The sequence below is a fragment of the Manacus vitellinus genome, unplaced genomic scaffold (assembly GCF_001715985.3).
Source record: "Manacus vitellinus isolate BGI_N305 unplaced genomic scaffold, ASM171598v3 scaffold_1_pilon, whole genome shotgun sequence".
Taxonomy (NCBI): Eukaryota; Metazoa; Chordata; class Aves; order Passeriformes; family Pipridae; genus Manacus; species Manacus vitellinus.
Window position 1 is genome coordinate 27,824,020 of NW_021939396.1, and position 5,834 is coordinate 27,829,853.

Genomic DNA, 5,834 nt, shown 5'->3' on the forward strand with positions numbered 1-5,834 from the left:
AGGGCAAAGTTTACTGTGGTAATGGTGTGACTGCTCTCGAATTGTCCCCTGCCTCAATGGTGAAAGAGAAAGCTCCAGAAGCCTGCAGTGACTGGAAAGAGGACTCCATGCTTCATTTTCCTCATTCCAGACAAAAAGACCTGATATCAGATCCAGGTCAGCTCGCAGTGACTTGCAGCTGTGTTAGCTTGTGTCTAACTTTGGAAGCTTTGAAAAGCCTTCTTCATTTAGCAGTAGTATCTACTTTTAATAGCAAACATCCACCCATTAGAATAAAAATGTTTTTATTTATCTACAGAATTTGATAATCAGCACAGCCATTACAATGCTAAAAAAGAGATCAAGGTGACTAAAAATCTTCCATAGCTGTAGTTTTAGCAGTGAAAAGGCCTTTGATCCACGTAAAACAGAAACACATTAGCAGGGAATACCTGCTCACAGAGGAGACTTTCAGAAAGCAAATACTCTGGCTTGGCTTTTAGAAACCACAGACATACAAAAAACCCCATCCCAAAGCTCTGTAAATAAAGACAAATAGCCCCAAATAAAACCTCCAACTTTGTCCTTTCTGTGTGGTCTGGAACAATAAGGACATAAGGGCAAGGACAAGGAATGTAAAAATGATTCGAAATAAATAATGATAAAACAAATATTTCTACCAATGATGAATAATTAGCCTATGAAATTTGGAATCACAAACTACAGATGTGCCCACTGGATCTTAGAGGGGTGTTAAAGCTTTAGCCTTTTTTTTCATTGCATATCAGAAACAGAGTTTCACTACTATGGATATTGATCAACCACGGTGAAGGTAACCACAGGGAAAAAAAAGTTTTATAGTTATAACTATAGTTATTCATTAGTTTTTATTCTCAGGATGTCACAAGATGGGCATCACAGGTATAGAAATTTGGCAGGCAGAGCCTGACACTCATCCTTTACAGAGGAAGGGTCTTTGCATTGTGATGGGGATACCAACATCCTTCTCAGCAGCATTGGAGTGAGAAGGACTGCAACTGCTTCTCTTCCTGTTGAGCAAAATCGTGTTGTACAGTGTTAGGAATATGTGTAGGATGTTTACCTGAATAGGGCTCCCAAAGGACTTCATCCTGTGGGGACAAGGGCTTAGATGTGAAATAGATGCCTGGGGCGCTGTTGATGGAGGTTCCAAACAGCAGTAGTCTCTTCACACCTGCACACAGCAGGAAGAAATAGGCTCTCTGGGGTGCCACTCAAAGTATTAGCTTCCCATTCTGACTCGTCTTTCAGAGAAGACCTCCTCTTCCATGGACTGTAGAAGAACATAGGGTAAAACCCTTTGGAAGCTAAAGCTAGTTTTTACTATAATCCCATTCCTATTGTCAACATACTAAGTCTTGTCAAGAATCAGATGATTACTTATTCCTTTCCTTCAAATAGCTAGATTAGTATCAAGTTAAGCTGCACATAAAAGAAAAGGTGCCCAAACCAGTCTCAGAATCTATCCTGGGGCAGAAGCATAGGAAAAAATCAGGGAACTGTAATGTAATTTCTTACATCCTTACAGATTTTCTCTGGTCTAGATGTTAGATACGTAACATCATCTCTTGAGACAGAATCAAGGACATAAACCCAAATACTGTGAGGCTTTTCAAGTTTAGAAGAGCAAACTGGAGAATACCTGCTGATCCTGCATGGTTGCCTGAGATGCCAGAAGCAAGAATCTTCTTAGAAGATCTTTTGAACCCGAGTCATGTAGTCAACCCAAAAAACTTCTGCTATTAACACTGCCCACTTTAAAGCCCACTTTAACTCAGGCAGAATCTCTAGGCTCTGCTTTCAGGTACCACTTTGAAACTTCTCAGGACATGATCAAAACAGGTCAGCAACTCCTTTGCCTTCACACCCCTAACATCTGTCCCTGGGCACAGCTTTAGTTTTGTAAAATCCTGAGAAGACCAGCTCAATGTAAAGAAAATTTGTTGTCAAGTTAAAAATGATCAGAAGCAAAATAGCACCTCTACCAGTTCATGCTGCTCCATCCCAACCTTTATCAGCTTACAGAGCAAGGTTAAGCAGGAAGCAAAGAACATGCAGTCGTCTACCAGCAGCAAAGTACTTTGGCTGCTTGAAGCTATTGCATCCTCTTGGTGGAAAATAAAAAAGGCTCAGAAGAGTGACTCAGGCCTTCCAGGGGGAAAAGGTGAGATCGGATGAGATCAAACAGTACCAGTAAGGAAAAAGGCTATTAGGCCAGGAGATGGAGAAGGCAGGGAAGTGCATCTGGAAGAGGCATCGCTGACAGGTGACATGTGAGTCTCAACCTGACTCCAAACCACCCAGAGGAAAAGCAGGGCCTGGCATTCAGGGAAACTGGTTGCACGTGTAGCTGGTGAGGTGGGTAGTGAGCCAGCAAATCTTAAACTGCAAGGAGTGTATACATATGCAGGAGATACATTTGGAAGCAAGTATCTTGAGAACTGTGAAATACAGTCCAATGATATTTATCTTTGGGGGATTTTTTTGGGGTTTCTTACACCATATAAACTCCTTAGTCATTCAAAATTCATATACAGTAGAGGTGAAAACCAAACCAGAACTATGATTCTTCCATAACAGGGCAAATACTTAGATGCAATTTCCTGAAATTAGATTACACTTCCTGTATGTTCACAAACAGCAAAAGCATATTAGATTGCAACATTTTCAAAATAATTGAGATTTAAAACATTTTTCCCTCCTCCAGTGGTGTTTACACAGCAATACTGTATTGCAGCCAGTTTTTCCTACTATATGTAGCATGAAATTGCCCAAACTGAGATCCCTGCAAATAACAAAGAATAGAAGTTGCACTGGCATGCATGAACTGCCTCCAACAGGATGTTTCTACTTGCTTATACCTTGCAAGAAAAGCATCAGGACATTGCAATTTTGTACTTATTTGGGCCAGCTAGTAGTTAAAACCTGCTGCGTAAAACTTGTGTGTTAACACTTGCAATGTTCACCAACACTGATGCTCCTAGTTGAAATCTTTAATAAAGATTTTTTCTAAAAACAATGCTGCAGATACTTAAAAAGGGAATATCTCAGCCAGGTAGTGTTATCTGAACGACATATTCATCTGTTTCAGGACTATTTTCCCTATGCACTGATAAGAACTTCTAAATAAATACGTATTTGTACAATAAACAGATCTAAGATGATTCTAAAAATGGTTTTAAATCTCCAGGCATTAAAGATTTAGCCATTTTACTGTCATTACCTGCTATCAGACACCTTACGTGGACATGGTGTTTGCATTTAGGTAATCCTAATGCTTTTAGGGCCTGTTCCAGCTGTTCCAGTTCCTTTCATAGCTGGGCAAGTGCCCACATTTTTGGTGGGGCAATCAAGATTAGTGGGCTAAAGAATAATAACATGCAAAGTCAATGCTCACCCAGACATGCTTTGTTCTGCATGACTGACCTTAATACCCTGTACATCCCCAGCCCTGGACTGTGCATGTCAGGAATCTGACAGAGCTTTGTTTCAGTCAATCACCAGCAGGAACTGATAGTGTATGAACTTTGCTTGCAGCAAAGCTATCTAAATGCTCAGGGAAGAAAGTCATTACAGATTATCTTTAATGTACTTGAAAAATAAATTCGTACCTTTATCGACACAGTACAGGGAGAGCTAGTTTCTACAGATTAGCATAATAATCACCAGAGGAGTACCTTCTTGCCCATATTGCTTGCTTATATCACTTCAGTATCTTACAGTCTTGAGAATGCACATTTTTAGCTTTATTTTTCTGTCCTGTAGGTTTTCCTTTCTACCTTGTATATTAAAACACAAGTCATGACTTGTTTTTCATGATAAAACGTATCAGAGCTTTACCACTGCAATCTGCAGCTGCAAGCACCCACAGCCTCAGCTTCATCCACTGAATTGTGAGCCATCTCTCAACAGCAACGTTGCAGGCCTTTGGCCTAATCTAAGCAAAAAGGTTGGGCATCTGTGGGTTAAAATGAAAGCACCCAGAACAAGTGTGCTTTTACACAGCAGGATGCCTACCCACGCAAGGAAAGAAAAAAAAAGATCACCTTTCTTCGACAACAGAAAGGATGTATTTTGGCCATAAAAAACTCAAACAACAATCTTTTCTCCCTTTTCTATTCATAAGTATAAACCCCAATCTTGGGCCAAAAGAAACACTATAGAAATTTAATTATTATTAATAATTAATTAACCCATTTTAGTCTTTAGGTACTTACAGATTTAACTATTTAAGACAGATCAAGCAAGAGTGTTTCACATTTAAACACAAGTTGAACATACTGATGTACAAACTGCCAAAGGAAGAAAAAAAAAATCACAAAAATCACTGATATATTACAGTAAGAGAGCTTTTGTGCACATGAATATATGTTTAACCAGGGAAAGAATAATTCTGCAGTGTTTTTTCACTTGAACAATTCTCACCTTTCCTGTAGAGGTGCTTCAGGCAAAGTCATACTATATGATGTTATTCTAAACTGGGAGGAAAGAAACCCAAAGCAAACAGACAAACAAAAAACCCGTCCTTTGAACAGTCTTATTTATATTTGATCTACTTCTACAGTACTCTTCTATTTGTTGCAAAAACATGGGAAACACCCAATGTCTTTAGCACAGCTCTCCAATATAACACATCACCTTGACTTGAGCAACCTAATGAAGAAGTAGCAAAGAACCACCGTGCCAGTGCTATTTAAAATGATCTTCCTTTCAGAAAGGACAGTGCCCATTTAAAAATCTTGGCAAAAGTAAGGTAAAACTAGTTTCATATTTGTGTGCTAAATCTGCTGCCAAATTAACTTTTGAAAATGAATTAATTTTAGAGAAGTCAGGCATCTGATTAACAACAGGTAGAACTAATGCCTCTCAAGTGCAACTGCAATTCTCAAAACTGGAATCACATTCTCATTATGAACTAGAACAAAACTGATGCACATGAAACACATGTGCAGCTGACACCTTCACCTGCACAGCCTGAGATCACCTCTCCTGAACCCACAGAGCTTTGCAATACAGATGAGACACCTAAGCAGTTACTTTAATAAATAATAGGGTTGGACATGGGGTTGTAAACATCAAATAAAGCTCTCCCTTTGATCTTCATAAAGTAGTTAATGAAATTGCCCAAAAGTGACAAAAATATTGCAAACCTGAACTTCAAAGATAGCCCTTTTCTCTAATTATCGAAAAAACTAACTGACCTTTCCCTTTGAGCTAAAGGTTCTTGTTCCGAACAAGTCTCTGAACTTCCTAGCAGACACTTGTTTCTAAACAGAGACTAGTTTTCATGAACCTTAAGATGGTTTCGTGAACCCTGAGATACATTAATATAAGCATTTAAAAAAGTAGACAGTATCTTAGATGTAGCATTTTAAGAACTGCTTTTTTATGCGTCTTTTCTGAAACATTTGTAATGCTTTTTTGAGGGGAAAAATGTTTGCTGTAAGGCATTGATGCTTTTGAGTTCTTTAAGATGCATTTCAAGGAAATAATACATCTGAAACCATGTGGACCATATGGTCTGTCAATAATCATGTCAATAATCATATTAGATATTTACTTCCCTAAATATCTAAAGTTAGTTAGTTACTTTTAGATGGGACGAGTAGTTCTACTGTGTCTTGACAGTCCCATTACCTTGTTACTTTAATTGCTGAGCTAAATTTACAGTTAGCAGACTTCCCTTTTTCTTCAAAAAGACAGGAAGAAAATGGCAGGAGCTTAAGAAGAGATGCATTATAAACATAGTATTACAAAACCCACTCTATTTGCAGCCTGCTGTCCCTCAGCTAAGTCAATGATGAATCCTTTGAAAG